Source organism: Giraffa tippelskirchi, chromosome 10 (genome assembly GCF_054371585.1).
Source record: "Giraffa tippelskirchi isolate mGirTip1 chromosome 10, T2T-mGirTip1v1.2.pri, whole genome shotgun sequence".
NCBI lineage: Eukaryota > Metazoa > Chordata > Mammalia > Artiodactyla > Giraffidae > Giraffa > Giraffa tippelskirchi.
The window spans coordinates 60,179,121-60,199,536 of NC_137284.1; the positions used below are offsets into that span (position 1 = coordinate 60,179,121).

At 41.3% G+C, this 20,416-nt stretch overlaps 1 protein-coding gene across 1 annotated transcript in view; it reads left to right on the top strand.

Moving 5' to 3' along the window:
• ASB4 (ankyrin repeat and SOCS box containing 4) overlaps positions 1–20,416 on the top strand; it is a 259,323-nt gene that overhangs the window by 1,338 nt on the left and 237,569 nt on the right. The gene's annotated exons all lie outside the window — the stretch shown is intronic.

A 20,416-nucleotide genomic window follows, 5' to 3' on the forward strand; every position in this document is an offset into this window, starting at 1 on the left:
CCCACTTTCTGGCTTTCTGTGGTCAGCCTCAGAACTGTCATGGTGCCTGTGGGCTTGTCTTTCTGCATATGCTAACCTACTACAATGAGCGCATAATGAGGCTCAAGTGGCTGGAAGTTGAAGCTTCCAACATGTTGAGTCTACTCGGTTCTAACCTGCTGTCCCTTGGATGGATTTTGTCCCGTCCAGAACAGCTAAGTGGTTCTTCCAAAGGTTGTGCGCACCCCCTCCCCTCCTGTTTCACTTTGGAGATTTGCATATAAATCCCCTGTGGAGCTTGTGAAATAAGGCTAGTTCTGATTCAATAGTGTGAGATGGGGCCTGAGACTCTACTAGTCCTGGGAGCTCCAGGTGATACTCAATGGTCCAGGGTCCTTTTGAATAACGTGCAATTTCCCTTCCTCCCCCATCTGAGCTGCTTGAAGGCTCTGCACCATCCTCCAACCCCATAACCACCCATTCTTCTGTTGTTTAGTTGCTAAATCATAGCTGACTCTTTGCTACAACCCCAGGGATTGTAGCCCGCCAGGCTCCTCTGTCTATGGGATTTCCCAGGTAAGAATACTGGAGTGGGTTTCCATTCCCTTCTCCGTGGAATCTTTTCCACCCAGACATCAAACCTGTGTCTCTTGCATCTCCTGCATTGGCAGATGGATTCTTTACCACTGAGCCACCCATCCTCCCAGCTGCACATTATTCATACTCTGCTCTCTGTTCTAGCCCTCTTTTTCATTCAAAAACCACAGGTCCACCCCATGGCCACTTTCTTTCCCTTCTCAGTCACCTGATTACAGCCAGAAGTTACAGGACTGAGGCTCCCTCCCCACGTGCTGGACCCAGGTGGTGAAAGTAAAACGGGGAGTTCTCACTCCAGACCAGACCTGGTCTTCCCACTGCAGCATCCCCATGGCAGAGTAGTTCTGGGAGGTGCCCTAATCACAGGCAAGGCTACCAAGGGGACTTGCAGAGACGCATTATGTTAAGCTGTGACCATAGTGTGCTTTGGTCCCTTCAGACAAATCACAGTCAGGCTTGGGGAGGTCCAGAAACCTGCTGCCCAAGGCCAGACCTCAAATTCTGTTGACATTTAAGTCTTGGTGCAAATCAATGATATAGAACAATCGGTCTCAAACTGTATCCCAGAGAGTTATACAGGTGGTACCAAGAAAGGGAGTAAAGGATGTGGGCAAATAAGTCTGTGAAATGACAAAGCAAAATCATTTTGTGTATTTTGTTACTGAAGGACTTTTCAAAGTGTTCAGTGTGCCAGAATGCACTGTCAATCTCTAGGAAAAGACTATAATAGACATTTCACAAATTTACTTTGATTAAGGAACCTATTTTTTTATAGAACATGTTTTGTGACTTGTATATGTTCCAAGGAACAAACTTGGAGAAATATTAATGCTGTCTCAAATAAGCTAAGACTTCATGTTGAGAGAGAAACTTTTTAGGGTAGTAGTGGTAAAGCTATACTTTATGTATATATGTATATATATGCATATATATGCACACATATATATAATGTATTTACATACATGTATTAATATTATATATAATGCAAAATATATATAAGTATATATTCTTCTTTGACAACAAATAGTACCATGATTAGTGAAAATCCACAAACTGTAATTTTTACATAATTAAAAATCCCAAATCACTGTCTGTTTCTTTCTTTTTTCTAAGTTTGTGATTCCAAAAGTAACCAAAAATTAGAAAAGAAAATCCCAATATTTACAAAAACCTATTCTGAATGAATGTATGTATATTTCTAAACAGTCAACAGGGTCATATGATCTTTTCCCAAAAGTCCAAAATGTTCAGTTTGATTTTTAGTAATGTTTTACTTCAAAGTCAATAATGAGGTATGATTGATTAATTGTTAGGGTTAGGATGATCTCTAGACTTTGAACCTCTATTAAAAAGTTATTATGAAACTACTGATACTTTCTTAGAAAACTTTTCCCCCTTGTATAGTACTTAAAGATTTATAAAATCTTTAAGGGAAGCAGAACACTTCTAAGCAGGGCACTTTTCCCTTTAAGGGAAGCAGGACACATTTATTAAATACTTACTATATCCCAAGCACATTGTTAGATGCTTCTTATATGAGGTTTTGGTGACGCAGTAGCCAAGATACACTGATATTCACGAAAAATAAATGTGAGAGATCCTTCAATGGAAGGGACACAGCAAGAACCCAGGACATCAAGGTCCCTCCTCTAACCCCTGACACATCTCCACTGAAGCAGGTGGCCATGTCCGTGCCCATTCCTTCCCATCTGCTCCACTGCACACGGGAGTTTTCTGTCTCTCAGCGAGGCCTCAAACTAAGCATCTCCAAGCTGGGAAGTTTTCTGCCACGGCCAGACAACTGAGGCCGGAGCTTCTTCCCTAATTCTCACAATATCAGGGGCAAATCTGAGAAGTGAATCTGTAGACAAGATACACCAGTATTTATGAAAAATTAAATTGGTGTGTGACAACAGCTTGGCCACTCACACCAAGGATAATCATCTCCTTAGCCTCTCTCCCAGGCCGTGAGCAAGGGTGTTCAGGTGGTTGGGGAAAGTTGGATATTTATGAAATCGCTTTGGGATGTACATCCAGCACTTGCCTTCTGATTTCCTAAGAGCCTGGAGCCAGCTTGGGCGTGGAGGGTGAGAGGGGAAGACTCCTGGGTCTGGCTAGTGGATAGGACAGACAGGACGGGGGTGGGCTGCAACCCAACTCACAGATAAGAAGACCGGTAATCCCTGAAGAATGCCAGCCACAGTCCCAAGAGGGTGAGCACCAACAGCTTCGCCATGGCCTGGGACAGACGGCGGTAGGATGGACGGACGCACAGAAGGGAGAAAGGGTGGAAACCCTGCGCACCCGCAGCCTAGGGCCGCTCTGGGGTTGGCCCCACCCCCTCCCCCGGGCGCAGCTCACCCCGCCCGCCCTGCTCCGGGATTGCGGGAGCTTGGTTGGGGTCAGCGTCTGCAGCCAGGTGCTGCGCGCTCCCGACGCTTTAAGGGGAGAACTAGCTGCCTAGAGCGGGCAGAAAGGGGCGAATAGGCAGGTCGGAGGAAACGGAGAGCTGTGGGAAACGAGAGCCAGGCTTTGAGGAACGCTCACTTTGTGCTAACAAGGTCCTCATCCTATGACTTAGAGGGCTTCAGTAACTTGATCACTGTGACTCAGCCAGAAAACGCACAAAAGGAAGGGAGGGCTGTGATTGGAATCTCTTAAGATACAAGTGTATTCTCACCCGACTACCACCACGTGTCTCCGTCAGACATCTGCATATCAAGCTTCCCTTTCTCTCAGCAGCACTCATCAGATACCTGTCTATGGTGTTCATTCATTCCAGACACTTGCTGACACTGAGTACCTGTTATGTGCCAGCAATCAGTAAAATAAACCTCTCTTGCATATGCTGTAGGTAATGCGTGTTTGCATTACGGGAACGCACATCCTCTGTGGAGAACAATAAAGCAGGGGAAGGCAGAGAGCAGGCATACTGAGGTGCCATTTAAGAAAGGGGTGTCCAGGGAGGCGTCACTGATAAGGACTTCTGAGCAAAGCAGGGTAGGAAGTGCCTCTACTCTCTGCCTCCTCTTCTGTTACCAGGAATGAAAGTTTCCTGTTCATGAAAGACCATCTCTTCTCTTTGCCCTGGGCTTCTTTTTTTAAATTTCCTTCTCAAGAATTTTGGTCCCAGACTACAACTTCTCCCTCCTACAACATCTTCCTCTTCTCTGGAATGTTGCCATTAGATACAGGCATGCTTTAGGTTCACTCATAGTTTTCTGGGGAAAATACTCTTTGATCCCACATTCTACCTACCTACTGCTTTCTTTCTCTGCTGCTTCTGTAAAAAAGCATTAATAAAATCTCTTAGACTTGTCAACAGTTGCTGCTTCCATTTTATCACCTCTTGTAACAGATTAATGATGGCCACAGATTCTTTGACACTCTTCCCTATTGAAAAGTGTGGTACAAGATCCCTCTTTTGACATTGGTGCTGTCTCTGTGAATGCCTTAATTTATAGAACGTAGTGGTGCTGTTCAGGTTTTCAGGCACAGCCTTAGAGACCAGGGGCTTCCATCTCTTGTCACTCAAACACTTACTTTTACATCTTGAGCTTCTGCTTAATAAATCTGACTGCCTTAATGGTGTGTCCATATGAAAGGGTCTGAGCATGTGGAGAGGGAAATTGGCCAGCTAAGGCCAGCCTTCTAGCTATCTCCACCAAGGCACTGGATACAACTGAAGCCTTCTTGGACACTTGAGACTTGTCCAGCCACCCAGAGAGTATCACTGAGGCACCATCCCAGTTGATACCACATGAAGCAGAAGAATCAACCTGCTGAATCTTGCCCAAATTCCTTACTCATTGTGTGTAAGTATAAGAAAATAATTTTTTGGTTTGGCAACTGATTTTAGGAAGTATCTTTAACCTCCCATTCTCCACTTAACCATTCTAATAGAGCTTGTGTTCCTTCAGCTCAACCATAGAATTGACTCTTATTAAACCACTCATTTGAACTGTGGTATTGGAGAAGACTCTTGAGAGTCCCTTGGACTGCAAGGAGATCCAATCAATCCATCCTAAAGGAGATCAATCCTGGGTGTTCATTGGAGGGACTGATGTTGAAGCTGAAACTCCAATACTTTGGCCACCTCATGAGAAGAGGTGACTCATTGGAAAAGACCCTAATGCTGGATAGGATTGGGAGTAGGAGGAGAAGGGGACGATAGAGGATGAGATAGTTGGATGGTATCACCGACTCAATGGACATGGGTTTGGGTAAACTCCGGGAGTTGGTGATGGACAGGGAGGCCTGGCGTGCTGCAGTTCATGGGGTCGCAAAGGGTCGGACACGACTGAGTGACTGAACTGAACTGAACTGAAACCACTCATAACATCTTTGTTACCCAGTCCAATGGTTACTTCTGTGCCGTAGTCGTACTCAACTTGTAACCACATTGGGCACAGATCACCACTTCCTCCTTTTTAAATACTTTCTCTTGTATTCGTGATCCCACCCTATCCATCTTTCTTCTACCTTTCTGGTCTTCTTTGCAGGGTCCTCCTGTCATTGACCTCAAAATAATGAAGCCCTCAGACTAGTTTTGAGATATCTTCTCTTTCTACATTCTTCCTCAAGGTGGCCCCATCCATTCCAGTAGATTTACATACCATCAGTATGCTGGTGTTTCAAAAATGTACACACCTAACTCAAGCCACTTACTGTGGCTCTAACAGATCATCTTTGATCTGTTAAAGTAGCACATACCACCTTCAGCAACATTTTGATATCTCATTTTTTTCCATCACTTTTTGTTTCTGAAGTCAACTTGTTAATTTATTTATACTTTGTTGCTGCCTAATGGAACGGAAGCTCCTTGAGGTCAGAGTTTTTGTCTTTTCTGTACTATGACCCCAGGGCATAAAAAAGAGGCTGGCAAGAAATGGTCCCTTATTAGACATTAGACTGGTTGGCTGGTGAGCATAAAAGAATCTGCCTGCCAATGCAGGAGACATGCAGGTTTGATCCCTGGGTCAGGAAGATCCTCTGAAGTAGGAAATGCAAGCCACTCTAATATTCTTGCGTAGAGAATCCCATGAGCAGAGGAACTTGGTGGGCTACAGTCCATAGGGTCACAGAGCCAGCCATGACTGAGCACTCAGAGATGAAGGATGATGATGGCTGGTGAGCACTCACACTGTGCTCAGTAACTGGCTGCCTGGTTGACGTTTCCACTGGGGTGTCTTATAGTCTCTTCAAAATGTCTCCAAACCAGAATTATTGATTCCCTCACACCAGCATGTTATAACCTCCAAACCCCCCACACTTTAATAAATGGCACCACTACCATCTAGTTGCTCAAACTCCAAACCTAGATGTTTTTGTTCATCCACCTCTTTCTCTCACATCTCCTTACACAGGCATATCCGTCATAGGCTCTACTTCTATATCAATTGTTCACGGCTGCACAATAAATTACATAAAAATCTCACAGTCAGAAACAGACATTTATTGTCTCTTGATAAACCCATAGTTTCTATAGGTCAGGAATCAGCATGGCATAGCTAAATACCTCTGGCTTGAGGTCTCTCATGAACTGACAGTCAGAGTTGCTGTGATGGTTAATTTCATGTGTCAATTTGACTGGGCTAAGAGATGACCCAATTGCTGGTAAAACATTATTGTGACAGTAATCCCAGAAGAGATTAACATCTGAATCAGTAGATAAGATCAGCTCTCATCAATGTGGGTGGGCGTCACCCAGGCTGTTGAGGGCCTGAAGAGAATAACAAGGTACAGAAGGGATGACTTCTCTCTCTCTTTAGTTAAGCTGGCACATTATCTTGTCCTGCCCTTGGATACCAAAGCTTCTAATTCTCAGACCTTCAAACTCTGGGATTTATACCAGTGGCCCCCTCATCTCTTAGGCCTTCAGACTGGACTGAATTATACCTGGTTCTCCAGCTTGCAGGCAGCATATCCTGGCATATATCAACTTCTGTAATCCTGTGAGCCAGTTCCACAATAAATGTCTCTTATCTCGCTCTCTATCCATCCTTTTTTTCTGGAGAACCCTGACTAATAGAGCTGTGCATGCATGCTAAGTCGCTTCAGTCGTGTCCGACTCTTTGGGACGCTATAGACTGTAGCCTGTCAGGCTCCTCTGTCCATGGAATTCTCCAGGCAAGAATACTGGACAGGGTTTCCATGCCTTCCTCCAGGGAACTCTTCCTGACCCAGGGATCGAACCCACATCTCTTACGTCTTTTGCATTGGCAGGTGAGTTCTTTACCACTAATGCCACCGATAGAGCTGTAGTCTCATCTGAAAACTCTACTAGGATGGGATGGAGGGGATGAGATCAGCTTCCAAGATCACTCACATAGTTCTTGGAAGATTGCAATCCTTTGCTTCATGGACCGCTCCACAGAGTTGCAGCACAACAAGGTAGCTGGCTTACCTCAGGATAAGCAGTCTACCCAAGCAAGAGGGTATGCCTCCCAGATGGAAGCCACAATCTATTAACAACCTAACTACAGAAGTGACATCCCTCAATGTCCGCCCTAGACTCTTTGCTAGAAGCCAACGACTATCTCCAGTCCCCCTTTTGGAGAGAGGAATTAAGCTCCCTCACTTGAGGGGAGGCATATCAAAGAATATGTGGGCATATCTTTAAAACCACTCCAACTTCCAAATCAGTCGTGAGTCAGCCCACTTCTCCCCTTTTGTACTGATCATCACTGATCTGGCTACTATTGTCTGTGGCACAAACAGCCTCTTCAGTGTTCTCTCTCTAACCCTCCAATCCATTCTCCTCACTGCAGGCAATTTTTTAAAAATGTAAAGAAGACCGTATCATTTCCCTGCCTCAGGTCCTCCCTACCATGGCTTCTCATTTTACTCTCTCATCATAGCCTAAAAGGTCACATGAGATCTGGCCTTGTGCCTGTGATCTGACCTGATTTCTTATTCTCCACTCATGAATGTTACATGCCAAATATATTGTACCTTATCATTCTTGCCTCTGCTAGTCTTTGGCTAGAGTATTCCCCTGTTCCCTTACCTGCTCCCTGACTGCTCCTTGATTTTCTCTTTTTTTGTCATTCAGGTGTTAGCTGAAGTGTCACTTCTCCTGAGAGGCCTTTTCTAGCGTTACTGTCTATAGTAAGCTCCTCTTGAGTCTTCTGCCCACCACCAGTCACTAAGACCCCAGAGCTGATATGAAATGGTTGGCACCAGTAGAGAAGTACTGTTTATTAGAATAGTGATACCTTCCTGTACTGGTTGGTAAATACTTCTTCAAACCTCCCAAGGGTTCCTCCACAATGCTGACCATTTCCCGTCTTTGGAAAACCACCTCCCCCTGTCTGCCCCCCCCCACCCCAATGTGAACCAGTGACTAAGGAGTTACTGCCTGGCACAGTAGAGTCTCCAGGACTCTTCTCCCACAGAGTGCCCTGCTTAATTTGAGAGTCTGAGAATGTGCGATACCAGGTATTAAGGACTTTGACTGTCACGCCTGCCTTCACAGCAACCTTCATCATAAGAGGCCATCCTTTTTCTCTGTTTGCTCACTTATATGCAGCCTGCTTCCCTTCATTAGTACTTAAACTTAAGGAAGGCAGAGGCTTTGACTAATTTGTCATCTTTCTTCTCAACTCCTAGATCAATTTCTGGCACATAGTAGGTATTCAAAAATTTGGAGAAGGGGTGAAAGAAGGGATGAATGGCAAAGGATGAGGATAAAGGAAGGAAGGAATACATGGGACTGAGGGCGGGTTGAAGAATAGAGAAGAGATGCCACTTCCTACTCTTCTGACCTGGTGATTTATTAACTGATTCATTCATTGTATGAATTATACAGTATAAGAATATCCTTTTCAATTTGTTTGTTCTACTCTGTCAGACCTTAGAGCACAGATTCTTAACTTTTCTTGAAGGGACTCAACCAGCTTTGAAACTACTGAAGGCAGTAAAGCCCCTCCTTGGATTCACACATCCACAAAATACTCACATTCCCTTTCAGTGGTTTCACATGTCCAACCTTGAAGCCTGTGATGACCAAGACCAGAGATCAAGAATCCTTGTCCAAAAAAATGTGAAAACTCTTGATTAATGAATGATTTCCTGTGGACTATCAGTTACTTTGAAATGACCTACTCTCTGTGGAACTCTTGCTCTGGGCCTCTGTACCTTCTCTTTTGTTTGAAACAATTTTTTCCAAAACCTCTCTATTCCTCATTGTTGACATGTCCACATCTTACTTGTTCTTTCAGATGTCAGTTTAGAACATATTTCAGCTAGTCTTTCCTGGCCCTTAAATCTTAAATACCCTTCTCCTATACACAATGCTTCTTTATTATTCTTACCACTCTGTGTGTATTATTAGTATCTTATTACTGTTTTGTTTTATTCACTAGACTAATAAACCTATATAACAATGCCTTCATTGTTATAGTTTGAGACCTGGTATAGCACCTAACACAGGTTAGATGCTCAATATATGTTGTTCAATAACTGAATAAATGTTTGACATCCATTCCTGGAGCCTCTGAATACTTTAATATGCCATAATTTGTTAACTTTAAAGTATCATAGGTCTTATGTTTATTATTTTATTACTTTAGTTGTTTTGTTATTTTATGTGCCACTAGAAAAGAAAAAACTATCAATTAATCTACAACATAATTCTTTAAAAACTATCAATTAGACAGTGACTTCCTATTTAAGAGTTGTTAAAATGTATAAAAAATTATAATGGAGTCCATGAAATACAAAAGTTTAAAATTAATGGGAAGCTTTGTGGGTTTTTTTAAACTTAGAATTCCTTTTTATCACAGCAACTTATAATCTAATATTTTCAAAAGTCCTGCCTCAGATATCACCCAGACTTTTACAATTCATTTCCTTTCCTCTTTTACTCCTCACATGCTAAATAGTTATTTGCACACATCGAAATGTTAGTTCTTAAATATATTTGGTAAAAAGCACATCTACTAATTCTTACAGAAACCTGAATTCACTGAATATTCAGTAGAACCTGTCAGTGCATTGGCAGAGAGCCAGAACCAAATCTGCCGAGCTTAATTCTCTGCAGGCACAAAGAGGTGGTCTTGTGGCTGCACTTGGTATTCTTCCTTTAGAAGTTGCTGAACCTGGTTGGCAGTAATTGCAATGTTCTCAAGTGTCTGCAAGTTATGAAATTCCAATGTCCTAAGAACTCCAATAACACCATTCTGCTTGAGGCATCTCTAGTAAAAATACAAAACAAAACCAAAAAACCAACTCAGAAACCACCAGACTTCAATCCTGGATTCATGGTCATTTTCTGAAATTCTATGGTAGCAGAAATAAAATGAAGATAATTCCTGTGGGTTTATTATATGAAATAAATGGAGAAAATCTGTGAAACTGCTATGCAGAAATAAAGCAACTGCAGTGCAAATAATAAAGTTCTATCCAAGTATAGAAAAAAGTTTAAAAAGTGCTTTCACCTCACAACATCCCTGGTAGGTGAGATAGGGCCAATGTTATTATCCCCATTTTATGCAAAGTCATTAAGTTAGGAAATGTAGGAGTTTCAGATATGTATGTCCAGCTTTGGTGATCCTAAATTTAAGTGCCTCTAAAAACAGAAAGTGTTAGTCATTCAGTCGTGTCTGACTCTTTGCGACCCCATGAACTGTAGCCTGCCAGGCCCCTCTGTCCATGGAATTCCTGACCCAGGGATCAAACCTGCTTCTCCTACAATGCAGGAAGATTCTTTACCGTCTGAGCCACCAGGGAAGCCCATGGGTTTGCAAAGAGTCAGACATGACTGAGCAACAAACACTTCAGAAATAGAATTTCAAAGTATGTAAAGCAAAAACAGACACTACTACAACACTTCACAACAGTTATCTAAGCATTAGATAAACAGTTATCTAAGTCATCTCAAAAACTGAAAAACATAAAGTTGAACAACAGAAATAATAAAAAGACCAGCAATCTATGAAATAGAAAACAAAGAGAGAATACCCATTGTGCAGAAAGTTGTTCAGTCATAGTGATGAAGTCCTGATACATGCTACAACATGGTGGCACTTTGAAAATGTTATGCTAAGTGAAAGAAGCCTGCATATTGTGATTCCATTTATATGAAATAGCCAGAATAGGTAAATGCACAGAGATAGAAAGCAGCTAGTCATTACTAGGAGTAGGGGAAAAGGGTAACAGAGAGTAATGGCTTAATGGACATGGGTTTCCTTTTTGGGGTAATGAAAATATTCTGGCACTAAATAGTAATGATGGTTGCATGATACTGTGAATGTATTAAATGCCACTGAATTGTATATTTCCAAATGGTGAATTTTATGTTATGGGGGTTTTACCACATTAAAAAAATCAGAGGACAAACTATTTAGAAAATGATTATTGAAAATATATAGTACTGAAGATGGTGGAGGAATAGGACGGGGAGACCACTCGCTCCCCCACAGATTTATCGAAAGAACATCTGAACGCTGAGCAAACTTCACAAAACAACTTCTGAACGCTGGCAGAGGACATCAGGCATCCAGAAAAACAGCCCATTATCTTCAAAAGGAGGTAGGACAAAATATAAAAGATAAAAAGAGAGACAAAAGAGTTAGGGACGGAGACCCATCCCGGGGAGTGAGTCGTGAAAGAGGAGAAGTTTCCAAACACCGGGAAACCCTCTCACCGGTGGGTTTGCGGGAAGATTTCGAATCTCGGAGGGCAACATAACCGGGAGAAAAAATAAACAAAACCCACAGACTACGTGCCTAAAGGCAACTCCCAGCAAAGAACCCCAGACGCTCGCATCCGCCACCAGCAAGTGGGGGCTGAAGCGAGAGGAGTGGGCGGCACTGCTTAGGGTAAGGACCAGGCCCGAATGCCCCAAGGGCAATCTGAGGGAGCTAACGTGAGATAGCAACCTAAACTGTGGGACAGCCAGAGAGAGAGAACTATCCCACGAAAAGCCCAAATCTAACGCACTGCCGCCCGCTCACAGAACAAAGGACTGAGCAATACCAGAGGAGAGCTAGCCAGCTGCGGACTGCCCCATCCCCTGCCAGACACAGCAGGCAGGCAGGGCCAGCCAGAGCCGGAAAGGGGCAAACTCGGCCCCAGAGAGGGTATCCCCTCTACCAAACTGCAAACAGGCTTCCAGTTTCTAAGCAAAGACTGCCTGAGATCCCGGAGGGTCGACAGCCGCCGGGAGGGTCACAGCCAGAGACCAGCTCCCCAGAGCTAACACAAAGCACACTGGAGCCAGGCGCACCCGTAAACTGAGGCGGGGACCAGGGAGGTGATAAGCCACACCTCCCCAACAGGGAAGAGTGCGCTCGCGAAACTCCTGGCTGCCTGAGCTGCTCCATCCAGGGATCGGCACAAACCGCGGGCCCAACCGAGTTTGCGCCTTTGTGGAGTACCTGGGAACCTGAACCTGAGCAGCTTAGACCTGGGAAGTGCAAGCATCTCAGGGCCCACTCCCGACAGAGTAACCTGAAGCCTGAGCAGGGCAGACTGGGAAAGCACACGCGCTGTGAGCGGGGGCAAACCCATTGCGGCCGAGACACCGCGAGCTCTCCACACACGCCAGTGATACTGGTTTGCAGTGTTCTTCCCACCCCACACCACGACTGAACAAGCGAACCTAAAGAGACCACCTCCGCACCTTTATGGCAGGGCGGAAATTAGACATTGAAGAGACCTGCAAACAGAAGCCAAATAAACAGAGGGAAGCGCTTTGGAAGTGACAGGCCAACAGATTAAAATCCCTGTAGTTAACACCGACTACATTGAAAGGGGCCTATAGATCTTAAAAAGTATAAGCAAGAACAAGGATCTATCTGAAACTGAACAGACCCCACACTGCTCACAACAGCTCCAGAGAAAGTCCTGGATATATTTTTACTATTATCTTTTTTTTTTAATTAAAAAAAAATTTTTTTTGTTTAAGTCCTCTATTACACCTTTAATTTTCATTTTTATAACCCACTATTACCTTGCCAAAAAAAAATCCTATTTTTAAAGCAAACTGCATATATATACTTTTTGTGATTTTGTTTTTTTTCCTTTTTTTTATATCATATTTTTTTAAGAGTCTAACCTCTACTCTAGAGTTTTAATCTTTGTTTTACATATTTCATATCAATTTTGTAAATTTAAGAACCCAATCTTTAGTACCCATTTTTACTCAGGAGTGTGATTACTGGCTTGATTACTCTCTCCCCCTACTGACACTCTTTCTTCTCCCCCAGGGAACCTCTCGGAGAAGGCAATGGCACCCCACTCCAGTACTCTTGCCTGGAAAATCCCATGGACAAAGGAGCCTGGTAGGCTACAGTCCATGGGGTCGCTAAGAGTCGGACACGGCTGAGCGACTTCACTTTCACTTTTCCCTTTCATGCACTGGAGAAGGAAATGGCAATCCACTCCAGTATTCTTGCCTGGAGAATCCCAAGGACGGCGGAGCCTGATGGGCTGACGTCTATGGGGTCGCACAGAGTCAGACACGACTGAAGTGACTTAGCAGCAGCAGCAGCAGCAGCAGGGAACCTCTATCTCCCACCCTCCTCCTTCTCTTCTCAACCCAATTCTGTGAATCTCTGAGGGTGTTCTGGGCACCGGAGAACACTTCGGGAAGAGAATACTGCCCAGATCTCTCTCTCCCCTCTTGATTCCTCCCTTTCTACTCATGCTCACCTCTATTACCTTCCTCTCCCCTCTCTATGTATCTCCGTGAACCTCTCTGAGGGTTCCAGACTGGAGAGCACAGTGGGAAGTGCTTACTGGCTAGACTACTCTCTCCACGTTTGAGTCCCCCACTTCTCCTCCTGGTCACCTCAACCCCCCCCCCTTCACCTCTCCATGTAACTCAGTGAACATCTCTGGGTATCCCTCACTGTGGAGAATCTTTTCACCATTAACCTAAAAGTTTTATTACCAATGCTGTATGGATGGAGAAGTCTTGAGGCTACTGCAAGAATAAGACTGAAAGCCAGAGAAAACTTTAATTAATAAGAGATCATCCAAAAGCCTCCACATATACACTGAAACCAAGCTCCACCCAAGAGCCAATAAGTTTCAGAGCAAGACATACCACGCAAATTCTCCAGCAACGCAGGAACATAGCCCTGAGCATCAATATACAGGCAGCCCAGAGGCACACCAAATCCATAGACATCTCAAAACACAATACTGGACACTCCATTGCACTCTAGAGAGAAGAAATCCACCTCCACCCACCAAAACACTGACACAAGCTCCCCCAACCAGGAAACCTTGACAAGCCACCCATCCAACCCCACCCACAGTGAGGAACCTCCACAATAAAGAGGAACTTCAAACTACCAGAATACAGAAAGGCCACACCAAACACAGCAATCTCAACAAGATGAAAAGGCAGAGAAATACTCAGCAAGTAAAGGAAAATGATAAATGCCCACAAAACCAAACAAAAGAGGAGGAGATAAGGAATCTATCTGAAAAAGAATTTAGAATAATGATGATAAAAATGATCCAAAATCTTGAAAGCAAAATGGAGTTACAGATAAATAGCCTGGAGACAAGGATTGAGAAGATGCAAGAAATGTTTATCAAGGACCTAGAAGAAATAAAAAGGAGTAAACATATAATGAATAATAAAATAAAGGAGATAAAAGACACTCTGGAGGGAACCAACAGTAGAATAACGGAGGCAGAAGATAGGATAAGTGAGGTAGAAGTTAGAATGGTGGAAATAAACGAAGCAGAGAGGGAAAAAGAAAAAAGAATCAAAAGAAATGAGGAAAACCTCAGGGACCTCTGGGACAATATGAAATGCCCCAACATTCGAATCATAGGAGTCCCAGAAGAAGAAGATAAAACAAAAGGCCATGAAAAAATACCCGAGGAGATAATGGTTGAAAATTTCCCTAAAATGGGGAAGGAAATAGTCACAGAAGTCCAAGAAACCCAGAGAGTCCCAAACAGGATAAACCCAAGGCGAAACACCCCAAGACACATATTAATCAAATTAACAAAGATCAAACACAAAGAACAAATATTAAAAGCAGCAAGGGAAAAACAACAAATAACACACAAGGGGATCTCCATAAGGATAACAGCTGAGCTTTCAATAGAAACTCTTTAGGCTAGAAGGGAATGGCAGGACATACTTAAAGTAATGAAAGAGAATAATCTACAACCCAGATTACTGTACCCAGCAAGGATCTCATTCAGATATGAAGGAGAATTCAAAAGCTTTACAGACAAGCAAAAGCTGAGGGAATTCAGCACCACCAAACCAGCTCTCCAACAAATGCTAAAGGATCTTCTCTAAACAGGAAACACAGAAAGGATGTTTAAACACGAACTCAAAACAACAAAATAAATGGCAACGGGACCATACTTATCAATAATTACCTTAAATATAAATGGGTTGAATGTCCCAACCAAAAGACAAAGACTGGCTGAATGGATACAAAAAGAAGACCCCTATATGTGCTGTCTACAAGAGACCCACCTCAAAACAAGGGACACATACAGACTGAAAGTGAAGGGCTGGAAAAAGATATTTCATGCAAATGGAGACCAAAAGAAAGCAGGAGTCACAATACTCATTTCAGATAAAATAGATTTTAAAATAAAGGCTGTGAAAAGAGACAAAGAAGGACACTACATAATGATCAAAGGATCAATCCAAGAAGAAGATAAAACAATTATAAATATAAATGCACCCAACATAGGAGCACCACAATATGTAAGGCAAATACTAATAAGTATGAAAGGGGAAATTAACAATAACACAATAATAGTGAGAGACTTTAATACTCCACTCACACATATGGATAGATCAACTAAACAGAAAATTAACAAGGAAACATAAACTTTAAATGATGCAATAGACAAGTTAGATTTAATTGATATTTACAGGACTTTCCACCCCAAAACAATCAATTTCACCTTTTTCTCAAGTGCACACGGAACTTTCTCCAGGATAGATCACATGCTGGGCCATAAATCTAGCCTTGGTAAATTCAAAAAAATTGAAATCATCCCAGTCATCTTCTGTGACCACAATGCAGTAAGATTAGACCTCAATTACAGGAAAAAAACTATTAAAAATTCCAACATATAGAGGCTAAATAACATGCTTCTGAATAACCAGAAAATCACAGGAGAAATCAAAAAAGCAATCAAAATATGCATAGAAATGAATGAAAATGAAAACACAACAACCCAAAACCTATGGGACACTGTAAAAGCAATGCTAAGGGGAAGGTTCATAGTAATACAGGCGTACCTCAAGAAACAAGAAAAAAATCAAATAAATAACCTAACTCTACACCTAAAGCAACTAGAGAAGGAAGAAATGAAGAACCCCAGGGTTAGTAGAAGGAAAGAAATCTTAAAAATTAGGGCAGAAATAAATGCAAAAGAAACAAAAGAGACCATAGCAAAAATCAACAAAACTAAAAGCTGGTTTTTCGAGAAGATAAACAAAATTGACAAACCATTAGCCAGACTCATCAAGAAACAAAGGGAGAAGAATCAGATCAACAAAATTAGAAATGAAAATGGAGAGATCACAACAGACTCCACAGAAATACAAAGGATCATAAGAGACTACTACCAATAGCTATATGCCAATAAAATGGACAACTTGGAAGAAATGGACAAATTCTTAGAAAAGTATGACTTTCCAAAACTGAACCAGGAAGAAATAGAAGATCTTAACAGACCCATCACAAGCACGGAAATCGAAACTGTAATCAGAAATCTTCCATCAAACAAAAGCCCAGGACCAGACGGCTTCACAGCTGAATTCTACCAAACATTTAGAGAAGAGCTAACACCTATCCTACTCAAACTCTTCCAGAAAATTGCAGAAGATGGTAAACTTCCAAACTCATTCTATGAGGCCACCATCACCCTAATTCCAAAACCAGACAAAGATGCCACAAAAAAAGAAAACTACAGGCCAATATCACTGATGAACATAGATGCAAAAATCCTTAATAAAATTCTAGCAAACAGAATCCAACATCATATTTAAAAGATCATACATCATGACCAAGTGGGCTTTATCCCAGGAATGCAAGGTTTTTTTAACATCCGCAAATCAATCAATGTAATACACCACATTAACAAATTGAAAGATAAAAACCATATGATTATCTCAATAGATGCAGAAAAAGCCTTTGACAAAATTCAACATCCATTTATGATAAAAACCCTCCAGAAAGCAGGAATAGAAGAAACATACCTCAACATAATAAAAGCTATATATGACAAACCCACAGCAAAAATTATCTCAATGGTGAAAAATTGAAAGCATTTCCCCTAAAGTCAGGAAGAAGGCAAGGATGCCCACTTTCACCACTACTATTCAACATAGTTTTGGAAGTTTTGGCCACAGCAATCAGAGCTGAAAAAGAAATAAAAGGAATACAGATAGGAAAAGAAGAAGTAAAACTCTCACTATTTGCAGATGACATGATCCTCTACATAGAAAACCCTAAAGATTCTACCAGAAAATTCCTAGAGCTAATCAATGAATATAGTAAAGTTGCAGGATATAAAATTAACACACAGAAATCCCTTGCATTCCTATACGCCAATAATGAGAAAACAGAAAGAGAAATTAAGGAAACAATACCATTCACCATTGCAACAAAAAGAATAAAATACTTAGGAATATATCTACCTAAAGAAACAAAAGACTTATATATAGAAAACTATAAAACACTGATGAAAGAAATCAAAGAGGACACAAAGAGATGGAGAAATATACCGTGTTCATGGATTGGAAGAACTAATATAGTGAAAATGAATATACTACCCAAAGCAATCTATAGATTCAGTGCAATCCCTATCAAGCTATCAATAGTATTTTTCACAGAACTAGAACAAATCATTTCACAATTTGTATGGAAATATAAGAAACCTCGAATAGCCAAAGCAATCTTGAGAAAGAAGAATGGAACTGGAGGAATCAACCTGCCTGACTTCAGGCTCTACTACAAAGCCACAGTCATAAAAAAAAAAAAAAAAGCCACAGTCATCAAGACAGTATGGTACTGACACAAGGACAGAAATATAGATCAATGGAACCAAATAGAAAGCCCAGAGATAAATCCACGCAACTATGGACACCTTATCTTCAACAAAGGAGGCAAGAATATACAATGGAGAAAAGACAATCTCTTTAACAAGTGGTGCTGGGAAAACTGATCAACCACTTGTAAAAGAATGAAACTAGAACACTTTCTGACACCATACACAAAAATAAACTGAAAATGGATTAAAGATCTAAATGTAAGACCAGAAACTATAAAACTCCTAGAGGAAAACCTAGGCAAAACACTCTCCGACATAAATCACAGCAGGATCCTCCATGACCCACCTCCCAGAATATTGGAAATAAAAGCAAAAATAAACAAATGGAACCTAATTAAAATTAAAAGCTTTTGCACAACAAAGGAAACTATAAGCAAGGTGAAAAGACAGCCTTCAGAATGGGAGAAAATAATAGCAAACGAAGCAACAGACAAACAATTAATCTCAAAAATATACAAGCAACTCCTGCAGCTGAATTCCAGAAAAATAAACGACCCAATCAAAATATGGGCTAAAGAACTAAACAGATATTTCTCCAAAGAAAACATACAGATGGCCAACAAACACATGAGAAGATGCTCAACATCACTCATTATTAGAGAAATGCAAATCAAAACCCCAATGAGGTACCATTTCACACCAGTCAGAATGGCTGCTATCCAAAAGTCTACAAGCAATAAATGCTGGAGAGGGTGTGGAGAAAAGGGAACCCTCTTACACTGTTGGTGGGAATGCAAACTAGTACAGCCACTATGGAGAACAGTGTGGAGATTCCTTAAAAAACTGAGAATAGAACTGCCATATGACCCAGCAATCCCACTGCTGGGCATACACACCGAGGAAACCAGAATTGAAAGAGACACTTGTACCCCAATGTTCATCACAGCACTGTTTACAATAGCGAAGACATGGAAGCAACCTAGGTGTCCATCAGCAGACGAATGGATAAGGAAGCAGTGGTACATATACACAATGGAATATTACTCAACCATTAAAAAGAATACATTCGAATCAGTTCTATTGAGATGGATGAAACTGGAGCCCATTATACAGAGTGAAGTAAGCCAGAAAGAAAAACACCAATACAGTATACTAGTGCATATATATGGAATTTGATAGATGGTAACGATAACCCTATATGCGAGACAGAGTAAGAGACACAGATGCATAGAACAGTCTTATGGACTCTGAGGGAGAAGGTGAGGGTAGGACGTTCTGAGAGAATAGCATTGAAACATGTATATTATCATATGTGAAACAGAACACCATTCCATGTTCGATGCATGAGACAAATGCTCAGGGCTGGGGCAATGGGATGACCCAAAGGGATGGGATGGGGAGGGAGGTGGGAGGGGGGTTCAGGATGGGCAACACATGTAAACCCATCGCTGATTCATGTCAATGTATGGCAAAAACCCCTACAATATTGTAAAGTAATTAGCCCCCAACTAAAATAAATAAATTTATTTAAAAAAATACATAGTACTAAAATTTAGACATCTTTAGTGAGAGAGAGAGAGAGGTTACAAAATCTAAAGAGAATATTATCACAGATCCTAAAAATATTTTTATAAAATAAAAATGTATTATGAACTACTTTATTCCACTAAATTTGAAAATTTGGATGAAAATGATGGAATTCTAAACTTAAAAAAAAATACACAAGAAGAAACAGAAAAATCTCAATAATTGTACATTTATGAAAGACATTGAATCTACTCTTTAAAAGAAAGAAAGAAAGTGGAGCAACAGGAACTCTCCAGCATTATTAGTGGAATGACTACCTTGCAAAGCTGCACATAGGCTTGTGTGGAACTAAATTATATGCTGGACATGAGTGTATCTTACTACTAACTCCAATTCTGCATGTATACCCAACAGAAATGTTTACGTATGTGTATTAAAATACATTATACACAAGGTTCATTGCACCTTAGTTTATAATTAAAAAAAAAAAATTGGATGCAGCATAAGTGTTCATCAGTAGTAGAATGGATAAATAAATTGTGGGATATTGATACAATGAAATACTGTACACAATAAATGAAAAAGAATACTGCAATGTGCTACAACAGAGGCTTACAACAATGGTTTATTTATCACCTACGCAATGTGTCCATTGCAAGTTGGCTGCAGCTCTGCTTCCTGTCATCACCAATCCAGGATGCAGTCTAGCAGAGCAGAGGGCATCTAAGACATTACCAGTTTGAAGGCAAACAGAAAAGAGACACAGTGAAACGCGGACACTTGATATTTCTACCTGGAAGAAGTGGCATGTGTTACTTTACCAACGTTTCATGGACCATAGTAAGCCATGTGGCCACTGTTTAAGTTCAATAGCACAGAGATGTATTACCAGCCCACTGAGAATAGCATACCAAGAAGAGAACAAGGATATTTGGGCAACAGTTATCCAACCTACCATAGAGGTTGATAAAGTGAATATCTAGCTTTTCTCTTGGGCTGATGGGAGTCATGGTGAAGGTCAATGTCTGGTTCCTTGGAAGCAGAGAATTTTAAAAGCTTATGTTTTATTGAGAGAGTGCTCATCAGGAAAAATTCTGGAAAGGAGTGAAGCTAGCAAGACAAGAAGAGGAAAAGGATCAAAATATTTAAACCTATTAATGGTAGGTCACATCTAACTTTATTGTTTCCATTAATTCTATAATGTGTTTGTTTGTGTGTGTGACTTTTAGCATACAGTGTGATTTATTTTCAGTACCAGTGGACTCATCTAGAATCCACTGATAATCTATTTTCCAAAGATCTTGAATTTACTCTGTAT